Source organism: Meleagris gallopavo, chromosome Z (assembly GCF_905368555.1).
Source record: "Meleagris gallopavo chromosome Z, MGAL_WU_HG_1.1, whole genome shotgun sequence".
Classification (NCBI taxonomy): Eukaryota; Metazoa; Chordata; class Aves; order Galliformes; family Phasianidae; genus Meleagris; species Meleagris gallopavo.
This window is the reverse complement of record NC_139435.1, coordinates 60283804-60300771: the sequence shown is the minus strand read 5'-3', so window position 1 is coordinate 60300771 and position 16968 is coordinate 60283804.

The window sequence follows — 16968 nt, the reverse complement described above, 5'->3', positions numbered from 1 at the left end:
TCATTTTTTGGTGTTAGCGTGAACAATAGGACTTTGTGCTCTCTCATCTTCCCGTCCACAGAATAATTCTGCTCACAGAGTACTTCTGAGAACATTCTTAGGAATATTCAGGCATGTATCATACTGCTAAGATATGGTTCTGTGCCAAAGCGGTTTTACTCATTCAAAACAATGCTTTGATTTAAATAAATTAGAGATGTGGTAGTCAACTGGAATGGTTAAAATTTTACAGGCTTTGAAAGCAGAGGATTGACAAGTGCCTCCTTCCTTATAAATTATTGGTGGTGGTTTTTTTGTTTGTTTTATTTGTTCTGTTGTTGTTTTAATTTACTCTTAGTAGAAAGTTTTGTTGGAAACATGATTTAACTTTGTATTACAAATGTGGGCCTAAGAGACCAAATCAAGACTCAGTCATTGTAAAGGCTGCAGTACAGACTGCTCCTGTACAAGGCAGTGGCTCATGATTGTTTTTAGCATCACTTTCACTGGATGCAGTGAATTACAATATAATATAATATATAATAGAATACAAGCTGAAGTAGTTCCAATTTAAAGGTACTGTAAATTTTTTTTCCTAGACCTAATAGGAGCTTTTAAAACAAAATATTTCCTACATGCAAAAATATCCTTTCAAGAAAAATCAAAGTACTGCAGAAATACTGACAAGATAAAGCTTTTATTTCTGTTGTTTTCCTCCCCTCTCTGATAAAACTGTGAGGCAAGTTATACTGTCAGTTGTATTTAATTCAGAGGAATTCAGAAGAGGACAAATCTTGCAGACACTCACTCTTCTTGTGACAATTCTTTCAGCAAGTTCTCCTGTCACATGTTTACTTGATGACTACAAATACGAGAAATTTCATGGAGGCAAGCTAGATATCTACATCAAGGGAAAGAAAAAACATTTTCCCTTTTTTTTTTTCCTTAGAACTTTAAAAAAGTGCACGCTATGTTCAAGTTCAGGCTTATTAGGTGATTTCTAATTAAGTTTGAAAAGACCTCCAAGATCATCCAGTCCAAGCATCCATCTATCACCAGTATTTCCCACTAAACCATGTCTCTCAACATCTTGAGCACCTCCAGGCTCAGTGACTCCACCACCTCCCCGCGCAGCCCATTCCAGTGCCTGACCACTCTTTTGGATAAGTTTTAATTAATGTCCAACCTGAATCTCTCCTGGCACAGCTTGAGGCCTGTTGCTAGTTAAGTGGGAGAAGAGGCCTATCCCCACCTCGCCAGAACTTCCTTTCAGGTAGTTGTAGAGAGCTATAAGGTCTCCCCTGAGCCTCCTCTTCTCCAGGGTGAACAATCCCAGCTCCCTCAGCCACTCCTCATAAGATCGGTGCTCCAGACCCCTCACCAGCTTCATTGCCCTTCTGTGAAGATGCTCTAAGACCTCACCATCTTTCCTGTAGTGAGGGGCCCAAAACTGAACACAGTACTCAAGATGCAGCTTCATCATGACTGAGGGAGGGCTTATTTCCCTTGTAGTACAGCTCTGAAGTAAAAAGGTTTCTCTTTGTATACATGTAGTCTTAAGCTTATTCTTTTATTTCCCACATTTAGAACATGTTCTAGGTGCTGCTTCAAGGTATGCACTTGCTCACGTAGCAATATATATTTTCCAGTAGGAATTTTTACATTTTTAAACATCTCTTTATCCACAGATAAAACTGCTGTTGGCAAAACTGAAGTTTTTGGATGGTGTTAAAGGCCTAATAAATTAATAGGATACTATAGATAGAAGCATAGCTATGTTACTTCTATTACTGAGAACTAATTACTCCTCTTACTCTCCTGCACTTGCTGTATCTTCACGAAAGATAACTTCAGCTAACCAATGACCACTTAGCCCAAAAAGTTTAGGAAGGATTACATTTAAATTTATTTATTTCTCTGTTTGATTACTTATTTGTTTTATTTTTACCTATGACAAAGGAAAAAAAAAAAATCTAGATGTGATTCAACAAAAGCAAAGCATCAGAGCATCAACACTGATATACTGAAGTTCTATTCCTTCTGTGGAGGGAACTGGGATGAAGCAGAGGGTTACATAGTGGAAACAGCTCGCTGCCATCCTGCAGCACCAGTCCCTGAAGGTTAGATGAGTCAGACCCTTGGCTGGGTGTGAAGGCTTCAGCAGAAACTTGGCAGACTGCTCTCCCATTCTGTGTCTCAGTACTTGCCTTTGCTACAAAGGGGATGGAGAATGGGCAAGTGGGGAAGGAAGGTAGAATTCATTCAGTGACAGACAGCCGAGCACCTGCAGTGTATATAGCAAGTATATAGCAGACTTTAAGCCAAGGAAAGTGGTGCAAACTGTCCATGAGTAAAGGTTTTACTTGTTAGTTGAAAATAGTAAAAACATTAAACGGAAAACATGCAAGGTGCCAGGCTGTGCCCTCTATAAGCAGTCCTGCAAACAAGCATTGTCCTCATGGAAGTAAGGGAAAGACCTACCTTTCTGTTAGGCCAATACTGAACATTTTTCAAAAGCTGCTCCCATTTAAAAACATTGAGTTCACCTGACCATTCCTAAACAGAAAAAGCTTGACATCTTGTGCTCTTCAGGTCTCCTCCTGGCTGCACCTGGGGCTGGTGAGATTTTGCAGAATCAGGCTTTTGTGTGAGGTCTCCTGCAGCTGCTGAGCACTGTATGTAGCAAATACTTCAGTGGCTCTTTTCAAGCTTGGAGAGTAGCTTTCTTTTTTGTTTATTTGTTAGTTTTATCATTGCTGTCAGAAAGATATCGAAGCTGAATTAGGAGTGTGGTGCATAATGTGATTATCAGGAGGCAGGATGCAGCTTATTTAGAAAGGCTGTTGGTCTCCCTTAAAAAGTGAATGAACAAGCATGGATCATGCTTGATGTTAATGGTTAGACATCAAATGTAACAAACCCTTGCAGTGATGCTTATCAGGCTTTCTACATTAGTTTTACAATATCTCGGTTCCTGCACATACTTGCATTACAAAAGGCCTTGTGTTCCCCTCACACAGAAGCCAAAACAAGCATGCATTTCAGCCATACTACTGAACAAGTGCCCCTTTTGTCATTGCTTATTTAATTAATAATTCTGCATTTATTTGCAGGTAAAAGAAAGAAAAAGAACTGTGCATACTTCCTGTACTGTGGTTTCATTAGCTGGGTTTCCTTAAAACTCTTGTACTCCAGAGAAATTTTGCCAAGTAGCAAAATGAAATGCACACAGTATGAATATATATGATGTTTTAATGATGGGATTTTTGCATCCATGAATAATACAGATTTTAACAAGAACCGGTAACTGCACAAAACAGTAAAGTGGTTAATATAACAACCTCTCATTGCTGGAACTCCATTGATATCAGCAGGCAGTGCATGCCTCCCTCCTGCTTCCCCTTCCTCTTTCTGTAGCACCAAAATTAGTCTGATAGGTCATGCAGATTTTCCAGATAGCTTTGGAAAAGGCAGGTGTTTTATCTATACACTGTACTACAGCCACATTCTATGTGCTTCATTTGAGGAAGCTCAAGGTTTTTGAATAAAAATGGACCTTCACATTTTGAACACAGCCTTTGTTTCACATGCTCTCAAACAGTGTTTGCATCCAAATTTAAAACTGTCACTTTGCTTTCTCTCTTTAAGGAGCAACAGACTGAGAGTGTTTACAAGAAAATTGTGGACTCCAAGAGGTTTGATATACACAAGTCGAAGCAATGTGATCTTTATGGGATGAGGGATGGTAGGGTAATCCTTCCTCCCTGCTCCAGCCAGCTAGTGTTGAAGGGAGATTGCTTCTAGACCAAGTCTTTGGAGAGGGTTAGAGAAGGCTGCATGGTCCTGCAGACAGCAGCTGCCCCAGTATTTGGCTGCAGTACTGCTAAAGGCCTGATGACTTTAGTGTTGCATTGAGATCTGTAAGGCTGCGACAATGCCATATTTGGAAGGAAAAATGAGCATTTTATCCTCTGATACATTTCAGAACAAGGGTTTATTATATAAGTGGAATGTACCTGGGAGCATTGGACCTGCGTAAGCAGTTGTTGGGCAAGGTGCTCATAGACAAATGATGTCAAAGAAACACCCATTGAAAAGACCTGTTTGCTCATCCTTTCCCTCTTTAACAGCTCCTCCATACACTGTCCTACTGTCAGACGGCTTACTGCCATCTCTAATGCCACTCTCCCATTAAAAAAGAATTTCAATTCAGTGATTTATTTGGATCCTTGTATCAGTATTCTGCTGCCTGTTCAATATTTTTTTCACCTGGAGATACCAAAATCTGATTACCTGAATTTTGACCTCTGGCCAGAGCTTGTTTCAGGTGGCATTCAGGTCTGTGCCCCACTGCTCACAGCTCCTGTTGCCTGCCACAGTTGATTGCCGTGTGGTGAGGATAGCCCTCAGACTGAGCCACCGATGGCCCTTGATCTCAGAGAAGAAGTTAAAAGATGCTTCACGTAAGACCAGAGCTCGAAAAGCTGCCTTCATGAGCAGTGGTTCCGGTTTGAGGCATAGAGATAGAGGACAGCATATGCATTTGGAGGAAAATAAAGAATTTATTATGGTAAAATTACTTTTCCCAAAAAAGAAAAAAGGAAAATATAAGACAAAGAGTGACTTGAAAGGAGTCATAGCTGAGTGCTTTCAAAATGATTTCTTTAATTTCCATGAATGGTCAGTCAGGGAAATAAAAAGAAATATTTGTGATCTTCAGTGCAGACTAAAATAAACCAGCATAGATCTTATGCTACTTTCTTCCCAACTTCTCCATATGGAAAATTATTTTGTGTTATATCTAAGCTCACTATGAAACAGGTAGGTGATTCTGATTCTCCCCTGTATGTGCTGGCACATGACACGCTCACTGCCAGTGAGCAAGTTATCTCTGCTTATGTTATCTGGGCATCTTATCACTGTTGTTTGCAACTCTTCGCTCTATATGCTTTCAGTAAAAGCTTGTCCCAGAAGCCACCATGAAAGCTTGTTTCAGACATAATTACCTGTTTACTTGTTTCAAGCATAATTAAAAAAAAAAACAAACAAACAAAAAGGAAGAAAATCACCAAGAAGAATATTAAAGGACACAGACATTTCCCTCATTTCAGTTCTCATAGGCAACAGCTAACTGTCTTAAATATCTGGCTTAATACACTGAAAAGTAATAACTCTCTTCTATTCTGAGACGTTGCCTGTGCTTTAGCAGGCTGGTTACAGGAACCATGCATTTTCCTCTTCCTTTCCTGAATAAATCATGAGGTCTGAAAAAGCTGCTGTGGAAAAGACCAGAATGAACATAGACACCTCTGCTATGTGAAGCATGTGTTGCCGCTGCAGGAGCACTAATGGATGTAATCCAGGCTTAGTCCTAGAATGTATACCCCAGACACTAAACTGGGGCTTGAGGAACTGGAAAAGATCACATACTCAGAAATGGAAGAAGAAAATACATGCAATCTTGCACAGATTTTGGGGGGGAAAAAACAAAGCACAAGAATGTTCTAATTGGGCATCCCACAGAGAAATGAAAAAGGAAAGCCATTCTTGTGGTAGAGCAGCAGGGTGTGGAGACTCCTGGGGAGAGTCTTCTGAAGGAGAGAGAAAACACACACTGACTCACTGCGCAAGCAGTTTCCATTTGGAAAAATTAGGCAAGAAATATTAACATGCCAGATTCAGGAGCTGTTTACATCAACACAGTGCACTGCTTATTGCACACACAGAGTGAGCAATACTAAGCCTGGAAACCATCTTGTCTCATCTAACCTCAGAGTATGCACTATGAATTAAAAGAGGCAAAGGAGAAACGGTGCAAGTCCTTGGAATTCAGTGATAAACAGAGAGGAGCTTTAAGAGTTGGGCAGCTGGTGCTGCACTGTGATCCCTCTTTTGTTTTCTGATTCGTCTGCAACAAGAAGAGAAAGTAGCTTATCTAACAGCGATTCTGTGCGTGGGGTATGGTGCAAAGAACAGAATTTGAACACTGCATTATCACACAGTCTGTCCTGTAGACAAGCCTTCTTGTCCAACTACTGATAAAATACACTCTCACACTACTGTGTCTATTTATTTTGAGGGAATTGTTAACTCTACAATTAGAGATTAAAATGAAAACCAAGGGGCAGAAATCTCTTTGAGATCCAGATGTTGAATGAACTGGGAGCAAGAATGAATGCAAAACTGCAGTAAAGAAAACACACTGACTTCCTTGCAAGCCAGTGTGCTCTCTCCCTTTTGCCCAACCCCATCCAGTCGCTTCTTAGCAATTACAGTTGAAAGCATGCGCTTTATTACTGAGTGCTGTAGGGTAGGTAGCCAGAAGAAATGCAGTGATAAACTTGTTTGGGCAGAATGCTAGGTGTGGATACATACATGTGGTTGAAAAGCTTCTGCACCGGCAAAAACTCATATGACATACTATTTTTAACAGGGGAAGGTGACTATTACTATGACAAACCACATATTCATGGATGAGAATGCTCTGGATGCTGAGGAATATAGTAAAGAGATTGTCAGGCTGTGCTGAGCCTGGCTAACAAACAGAGCAAGGAGAGGTACATTTTGCCCAGAAGTGTTAACTCCCATGAAAAACTGCAGTGTAAAGACAGAGGCAGCAGGGATTTTAGAGGTTGCTGAGTTTCCAATTCATCCCATCCTGAGGTTTTCCCCTGTAAACCCCCTCTTAACCTCCACACAAAAAGGAAGAGATGGGAAAGCCCTGTAAGACAAATAGACTTCAGCTTTAGGATCAGAGGTTGGCACTGCTCCCTAGCTCATTCCCATTAAGTTTTTTAGTATATAATTTTTCTGCTCTAACCCCACTACCACTTAGCTCTGTCTCTTTGAAATTCTTATACAGAGTGATTAACTCTTCCATGGCGAGACTTTTGTGAGGATGAAAGGAAGGATGAGTCTCTCCTCTAGCAGGTAGGTGTTCCCCAGTCAGGAAGCTCCCTTTGTGAGACATATGTCACACAGGGTAGAGGACAGACACAGGTAGAAGAAGACAGTGTGGTCTCTTTAAAAGACTCCTGGTGCTGTTTCTTGTCAGTCCAAGAATCTGTTGTTTTTTTTTTTCTTAACTAGAATTCATTGACTTCTCACTAAATATGTTTACCCAGTGTGATTTCCATCAGATGGATAGCGACCTTGTTTTCTTCTTCAAACCTTTTCTTTAAGTGTTGTTTCAAACTTAATTCTGCGCTGTCACATCACATGCAGCTTTTGCCAGCCCCATCTGCTCAGAAACACAGCTGGGAGGCTAAAACTGCTTGTGATGCCTCACACTCAAGAAACACTCATCTTAAAACAAATCTCTAAAATATTCTGCCAAATGGCATCTTTATAAATCTCTCTAACGTCATAGAAAAGGAACAGTAACCAGAAGCTCTGTGTGCACAAGGAGAAGCAATCACTAGCTACCCATCTGAAGAAAATAAGAAATGCTAATTAGAAAAATTCTGTAACTCAAAGTGTTTTACAGATCTAACTGCTATTTTTTATGTGGCAATATAAATCCTTTTTCAATAGCTGTTAAAACTGAAAAATCGGAGGAATAGAAGTGGTTTGAATGGGTAAAAAATGAACTAAATGTTCAAACAACGCGATATAATTCTTCACTCACACTGTAGGCAGTCAGATCAGGCTATTTTAAAATTAGATGTAATTTGCATAACATATTTCACTGTTATAATTCACTGTCTGTATTTATAGCCATGTCATAACAATCTAGCATTTTCTTTTTATTTTTCCCTTTGGCTGGGGTTTATGATGTGTATGAAAACTGAGTCAAAGTCATGCACTGTTTGTTCCAAAAGCACAAGCCAGATGAAGAGACGTTGGGTTGTCCCAAGTTTAGAGCACTGCTTGATATGATAATTCCAGACTCCAAGAATTAGCCTTGACAACTCTGTTTTTTTTACTTCTTAACTAAACAAAGTAAACCTTTTGCAGTGACTGATAGTTTGAAATAGCCAACTATGTGCACATACTCCAGTTCTAAATTAAGGCTGGCCAGAAATCTGTTCAAATAACATGACACTTTTGTTTTTACATATTCATCGAGAAACAGAGAAGGCACTGGATGCCGATGTCCTCCAGAAATATTCAGCTACAGGGCCTGAAAATAATGACACGAACACACTGCTGCAACAGAACAAACAGCAGAAAAGGTCATTTCACTGATTATTGTATTTAAGCACTAGCAGCACAGATATATCTTTGCTTTCCAGTAGAGTTGCCACTTAGCAACAGTTTTGAAACTTACATCAGCAAAGCTTTGCTGGATGAGAATTGCCAGAACAAAATCCTCAGAGACCATCTGCAGAGGTTTCCTTCTCCAAAAGCTCTATCAGGAATACATCTCAGCCATTAGGGACATGAAGCATAAGCATGCTTTGATGAGGTAGATTAAAATCGTTTGTGACTGGTTTGATTTGTGTGAAACTTTCATCACTATTGAGTGTGTTCAGTAGAAGCCCAGCTTTCAATATATGCTTCAAACAAATGTGGTTCTCCAAAAATAATACCTCGTCTTATATGAAATTTGCCTGTGATGTTTTGGGGCTGCAAAGGGGTGATCCTTCTGGATTTCCTGGAACTGGTATGAACCATAAACTCTTATCACTGCATTACAACACTGACTGAGCTGAACGCTCAGACTTCAAGAGTCAGGCCATAGAGGTGGGCAGCCTTTATCTTACAACACTATTACATCAGGCCTCGTAACAGTTTGAAGATTGTGGAGCACATTGCCTATCTTGGCTTGAATGTTCTACCACGCCCTCAGTCTGGATTTGACACTTTCTGACTTCCACTTGTTTGAGCTGATGTGACAGCGCACTCCTTGCTGCCCTCCACCCAACCTTGTCATTATGACTAAAGCCTAGAACATGCAGCGAGGGGCAAAAAACTATATATACTGATAACAATCAAGATTTTATTGAAGACAGTTTACGACCACCATGTTGTCTCAAACTGGGAGCTCAGAGAACTGAGCACCTGCACCATCATAGCAGCTGTGAAACAGTGGGTCACCTCTGCTGATGCAGATTTTTATGAGCATGGCATGCAGGCTCTTGTTTACCGCTGGCAAAAATGCCTAGCTAATGATGGTGACTGTGTTGAAAAATTGTGTTCTGTAGCTGAGAATTAGCTTCATCAAGTAGAGTTAATATGCTTTTTGTATCTTTCTGTAGTTTCCATGGAAATAAAAGGAGGCATTACTTTCAGAGCAACCTATGTATATTTACTAACATCTTAATAATTTCCAGTTCTTTGGCATTCTTCTTCTGTCTGCTTATATAATGCACTGAAGAAGAAACTATGTGAATGTTTCTGAGAAGTTCTTAGCATACCTTCTCAATTTTTTCTGTGAAGTTGAGGACACTTTAACAATACAACCTGGCAGCTTAATCTGCCTAATGGCAACAGTGTGCATCAAAATTGATTTAAATGGCAAGAAACATTTAGAAAAAGGTGAGTCTTCTAGACTGTATCTGATAAACACAAACTTTGGGTTTTCAGCCTCCTTTAGTCACTGATCACTCCAGGGACAGAAAGACAAAACAAAGCAAAACAAAAGCAGACAGAACAACAACAACAATGAGAAATGAACAGAAAAAACAGGATGTTTATGTCACGTCAGAATTTCAGTATCTGGCTGACTAACACTGGTCCCATGGATATAATTGTGTGGTACAATGTTGGGATGTGTGCCATCTGTCTGAAATAATGGAAATAGCGTAACTGTGGTAGGGAAGCTAAAAAATTCACCTGAGCAAACTTTCTGGACATCTCAGGAACTATAGTGTCTAAAACAGCCTTGGCCACAACTCATTTGGATGTTTTTCCATGGAATTATATTTTTGTGAAGGCACACTCTTTGTTCTTCGCTGACCATCATGGACTGGAATGATCCAATTTTGTTCTGGCAAAAAAGCCCTTTGAAACCAGATGAATAAGGCTGTCTGCAGGTAGGTCATCATCCTGCAGTGTTAGATGATCATTTACATGTGCTAAAGTATGTACACTTTTGTTGAAGTATTCAAACAAGGAGGAGGTTATACCCATCTCTAAATCTTGTTTCAGTGCTATCTCCTTAGCTAATGAGGTAAGTATAATTCAAATTTTGAGCCAATCATCTCCTTCTTTCCTTCTTGGCTGAAACTCGAACAAAAAAAATGCTCAGAATCATAGAATCATAGGATCACCAAGCTTGGAAAAGACCTACAAGATCATCTAGTCTAGCTGTCCACCTATCACTAATAGTTCTCACCAAACCAACAAATTGTCCCTCAACACAACATCTAAACACTCCTTGAAGACCTCCAGGGTCAGTGAGTCCACTACCTCCCTCGATAGCCTATTCCAGTGCCTGACCACTCTTTTGGAGAAGTGTTTTCTAATGTTACCACCTCCCTTCATGTAGTTATAGAGAGTGATAAGGTCTCCCCTGAGCCTCCTCTTCTCCAGACTAAACAATCTCCACTTCCTCACATACTAAAAGAGAAAACAAAAACTATTGAACTGCCCTGCCAAATGAGACGAACCTCAGATGGGATTTAACTGACTGAATACCATGCAGCAGGCACCAGACATTTCTAGGAATCTAGTGTTTCTCTTAATCCCATCCACTTGTGCAAATCTTCATTAGCTGATACTACCTGATACTACCAGTCAACATCACAGGTGGAAAGTATATAGTGTGACAGAATCTTGAGAGCTGTTTGCTGTCCACAGTTTCAGTCCAGAGTTCCTAAGACACCTGCTGGCCTGATCACTGAGAATGTGACATTACAATATGACAAAAAGGACAATTGGAACATCTAAGGAACTTGTCCAGCCAAATTGATGGAAACAACTTTGTTTTTCTTTCCCTTCCTGTTACATATGATGGAGTAATTTTTAATTGTGCACATGCACAACACTGAGTAGATTCTTATTTATGTTCTAAAATCACCATCACAGCAGTAATCACAATAGCTGTCCTTGATCTGAAACTTCTCCAGGTTTCTAGTTAACACTGTACTAAGAGCTAATTTTCAAACTTCAGATAAATGTGTAGTTATTATGAGCTAGGGATTTTGGTGAAGTCAGCTTTTGAATTTTATTGTTGTAAGGAGTAGGTGCAAGTGATAGAAAAGGGCTTTCTTATTCACTTTCTTGATTCAGAAAGTTGCCCTACAATGTATGCACCCTTCTAGTGTTGATTGATATAAAAAATTCAAATATGAAAGTCAATCCAAGAGACACAGCCTAGTGGAAATCTGTGTACCACTCAATATACCTTGACAAATATAGTCAATTCTTCCTCTACTTTGGTATTTTGTGCTTATATTATAACTCTTAAATAGTTTAGGTGACCTCAGTGCTAAGGGAAGGCAGCTGTGAGGAACCAAATTCCTCATATGTACAAAAATGACACAGTAATTTCTATTTTCTCTTTGAGGGATTATTACACTCTTGATGGCTCCTCATCATTAGCGTATTGGAGGTAATTCAGGTTGAAAACCTCGCACTGAAACTACGTTCATGGGCTTGTAAAAGTCTATTCAGCTTTTGGAGATGATGCTCTCCATGAAATACAGTTCTCAGGGCAGTGAACTGTTGACACTGCTTGGTCCTGTGGACACTAATTTTGACTTGATATCATGTCCTCTTAACAGCCAAGTACTGCACAAGAGGTGTCAGTAAGCCAAATATGACCACTTCACCATTGTTATGGACACCAAACATAGTAACCAAGAGGAATATTCAGAAACTGAGGGTGGCTGGGAGTAGGAACTTGAGTACAAAATGTCAATTCTACATTGTTATGTAGGACACACTAAAAGATCTAAGGAGGCCATGTTTAAAAATAGAATAATAAAATTAGTACAGTGCAGTCTACCCTGCGGGGCTGACATGACCCGACTTGATGAAGCTGCACATACAGAAAGGCTTTTATTTTTAGGGCACTCTATCTGGGATAACAATGACTCTGCTGATAGTGAAGCAGTGGGTATAGTTTGTCTTGATGGCTGGCACTTACGCTTGAAAAGAACAGAATAGCGTATTTAAACTGTCAGGCCTTAATTATTTCATTAGATAGTGGTACCTTTTGCACAAAAGGAGCAAGTGAACTGCTGAAAGAAAGAATGATGAACAGCAATTCTAGAAGGGCACAGAGGTGCTGCAGGAGCTTCTCCTCTTTCTTTGTTTCTTCCCAGTTCATCTCTGACACAGGGAGAAGTTTCATTTTTTAACATAATGACTATTATTAAAATCATCTTGAAGAATTTTGTGAGCACTGTGGTGTATATCTCCCGTATTTTTAGATATAAATAAAACTCAGAAAACGTTCATGCTTCTGAATCGGGCTTTTGTGTTTCCAGCATCCAATTTATTGATGATAATGATGACTTGCACTTCTAAATGTATCTTTTATCCTGTAGGATCTCAGAACGGTTTTAGAGACTTAATATATATGCATGAATCATTTCATTTACTATCTGAAGTTCAGCCACCACTGAGTTGTCAACTATTTGGCTGTGCAAAACAACACAAGAAAACAGCTTGAGCTAGAAAGTAAAGAACATTAATCATATTCAAATGAAATTATTACAGAGCACCCACACATCTGAGAGCCCTAAGAACACAGACACTAATTGAGAAATGGCACCAGGGCTGACCATCAAAGCCATGAGTTCACATGGTATATGACAGGACAGCTTAAGAGTATACTCAGGTCACAAGAAGTTTGTATATTATTTTACTCTCCTTTGCTGGAAAGTATCATGAGACAGAGAAGTTTGATGGGAATCTTTCCCTCTGTGAAATAGATATACGCACAACTAACTTCCCACTTAAACAGATGTAGGGATTCTGATTCTCTTTTCAAAAAAGAGGTGGTTATATTTCATAAAAAAAATTAGATCCCGAAGGTAGGTGGTTTTTTTTCCTGTCATATTATTCCCCCTGCAGAGTTTTTTTCCTCAGATACAAAGGGAGAAATGTGATTAATGTCTTCTCAACTCCCGTGCTTGTTGCTCTGGAGGAAGTGGAGGAGAGGTTTTTCACAGATGTCCTCTTTTATCCCCTGGAGAGAATATGGCAGTTGTCTGGCTACTCCTCCTGTGTAGGCTGTGTTTCTCTGCCTTTTTAGATGAGATAGCTGATTTATTTTGAATTTCATTTTTTAATTAGTTCACTTTAAGTAGGGAGCTACGTTCTCAGCCCCGTTTCACTTTTGTTTGTGTCTTAGTGCATGGTGGCATACCCACAGATAGATTATACAAGACCGAGACACCATAGTCTGATTTCCATCTATATTAAAATCTCAAGCACGTTGCTCTAACAGCATATTGGAGTTAAGACCACCGCTAGATTTCGCCCTACATATATCAGAGTTCTGGAAAAGTTCTGCCCACAGACAAAAGTTTGTCTCTCTGATACTTGGAGAATAATTTTAAAATTGATTATTTTGCTTCTGGGTGTTTCCCAGCGTGCTTTCAGCATACTATCTCCGTAGTATGTATGGAATTCTTCATTTTGTGTACTTCTTGACTTTGAGTTCTATACACTAGCTTCTACTATATTTTTATTTTGATCTAGAACAATATTATTATTGAGATAAAAATGTCTAAATTTAGGTGTCTGCAATAGCTATTCTACTGCAGATCCAGTCTAGATATCTATTTTAGAGAATTTGTTTGGCCTTCTAGATCTCAAAAAAGATATTGTTAGGAAATAAGAAATCTAGTTCTGTATATGCTTTGCAGAATGTGTAGAAAAGTAGGGTGGAGGAATGGTGGACAGATCTTGCACTTTCCTTCAAATTCCTGTTTCTCCAAAACTCAAACTCAGGGAATCTTTTAAAATCAATTTAGTTGCTTACAATTTAAAATGAAGAGAGCACTTTCTGATTTTTATTAGCAGGCTAACAGAGCAACAACAGAATGGTGGGAGGGCTGAACAGAGCAATGAGGGGAGGAATATTCACAGATTAGGCAAATAACCTGAATATGAGTTTGGAAGCCTTCTTTGGGATTGGTGTGCTTGAAAACAGGAATTTTCCAAAAATTCCTGCAAAATGAATAAAAATGAATAAAAATGAATAAAGCGAGAGACTATTGCATAAGAAGAAACTATGTTCACATACTTTAGTTGAGCTTCCTATTGCTTTTAAAGAGAGTACTGGAAAAGAAGATGACTTTAAAGAAGAGTCTCTAGATTAGTCAAGAAGATATTGGACTGGGTTACTTTTGTGTAGTGAACTTGTAATATACAAAGCTGATGCTAGTATTTTATGGCTTCCTCCACCCAGAATTCCAAGCCACTTATTTTTTGCTTTGAAGTTGAGTTGCAGTTTCTGCCAAATGATTCACAATGATTCATTGTGTTGCCTAGACCAGTGTGATGCTCACTTGCTAATTTAAAATCTTCACAGCCCTTTAGATCTGCATTTTTAATGCTTAAAGTATTCCACTTAATTAAGGTTTTAGGTTTCTGCCTAAATAGGTGTGAGCATTATTTGGTAGTCAGATTAATCCTTGTTAACAAAATGGTTCATGTTGTGCCATGATTAGGAAATGTTATTGTTATATATCCTATATACTTGCTGTATGAATCAATCTATAGGCAGACCAAAGCAGTTAGTATGCTTACAGGTGCAAAACTATTGAAGATCACAGACTGGAAAATGTTGAGAAACATGAAGAGCTGGATCCAAATCAGATTATGCATTTTGTTCTTGTTTTCCACTGGCATGATTTGTTCTGTTGATTTCAGTAATTCTGAGCATTTAGGATATTCTGGTTGGAAAGAATTCATTTATATTTGTATTCATACTATCTCTATACTATGTGTGGAATTCTTCATTTTGTATGCTTCTTGACTGTGAGTTCTATACACTAGCTTCTACTATATTTTTCTTTTGATCTAGAACAATATTATTATTGAGATAAAAATGTCTAAATTTAGGTGTCTGCAATAGCTATTCTACTGCAGATCCAGTCTAGACATCTATTTTAGAGAATTTGTTTGGCCTTCTTTACTCTACTGACTAGACTTACATTGTCTCGTGAGATTTTGGATACAGAGGTTTCTGCATAACTGCAGTTCATTTTCAGATGTATGTACTTTCTGTCTAGGATCTGAATTGGATTCTTAAGTTGAATATTTGGAGATTTATTGTGTTGAGTAAACACTGTTATGCAGACACCTGAAAGTGTGTAAGACATTTTACACACATCAAGAGGTAGATGCAACACATGAAGAGGTCTACAGCCTTCTGCAGAAGTAGGTGGAGGCCAAATGAGAGATATCATTGAATTTAATATTTTACTAGACACCTGAGTGAAGGCAATTGAATCAGGGCCTTGGAGTTCATTCAAATTGATTGAGTCAGTTGGTGCTCTTTCTGAAGCAAAATGCCTTTCATTTCCACATTTAGGCCTATTATTTCTAACTCATCTGATGGTTGTAATAAAGGGTTTTGTTTGTTTGTTTATTTGTTTGTTTGTTTTTTTGCCATTTATTTTATTGTAGGAGTAAAAGCAGTCAGTATGGCAATGCACTTTGTTGAGGATATTATACAGATCATACTTGAAGTGAAAGCAGTATGCTTAGATACTGACTGCTGTACAGGGCATAGTTCACAGCTGAATCTGTAAGAGATGTGTCAAAATGTGATGGCAAAAATTGTATTCTTGTAGCTAATGTGCAATCAGCTTTTAGCCTTACTTCCAGACATAAACTCTAGAAAGTATTTATCAAGAAGCAAAGTTGAATCTTGAAGCATGTGAATTAGCCACTTAGGAAACATTTTCTTCCTGAATGTTTTTATATCAGTATTAGACACCTTGATTTTACACATCTATATATCGATTTAGTATATATATATGCAAATAAGATTAAATGGGTTTTGGTCACTCGCCACTGAAGCCACTTATCAAGGCATATAGCACCATTCCACATGGTCCAGTGACTCCTTTCTCCTTACATCTGTGTTGCAATCGAAAAGCATGATCACTATCAGTTAAGTAAAGATACTGTTTTAATGGCAACATACCTAACAAGATATGGCCATAGAAGAAACCTGTGAGAGGCAGAGTACCAATTGTACAGTGGGTTAAAATCCAAAGAGAGATTAGTTTTGACAGTCAGCCCTTGTGGAGGGGTCCACTTTCTGGAGCAGCTCCATCAGTTTTTCTTCTCTCCTGAAATTATATTGCAGAGTCAATTCAATTTTTCTCTTCTCTTTCTCTAGATAAGTGATGAGGTCCTAATTTATAACTTCTAATGTAATGCTCTTAACCCAATGTTCCTATCTTCATTCCCTTTCTCACTTTCAATTTATCATAACCTTTCTTTCCAATATAGTCCATTATTCTTTTTCTCTCTTTCAAGTACTTCAACGTAGATGATCAGCAGTGAAAAAAATCCACAGCAGTGCTGCATGTTCCAAAGCCTCAACATGGTAATTCTTTCTATTTTCTCTAAATTCTCTTCATCTGATCTCCACCTAACCTTTTTGTAAAACATCATCTCTTGGGCACGATGGAAACTAGATTTGACTGAGAGTTGTGTAACCTTGACAGTTATTCATTGTTTAATGTATGCTTAGTGTTGTATTTTTTTTGACACATTCATTCTACTTTGAAAGCAATTTTGAAAATAACAGAAGGACATTAAAATGCAAAGTTAGCCATAAGAATCATTAGGAACTCAGTATTTTAAATATGTAAAGACGCATCCATTAAATAGGAAAGTAAAATGCTGGCAAATTTGCATAAAAACATTTTGAATAATGCTTACAGGAATACTGTGATTTCTTAAAAAACAAATAAATCTGATAAAGTTAATAAAGTTATGTTGATGATCTGATAGCTAAACAACTATGCATATGCCCAGTTATCAGTTTGCTACCTTTCCTTTTTTTAAGGATTTTTTAAATATAGTAGTTGAAAGTAAATCAAAACAAGAAAAAAATGGAGACCTACTTTG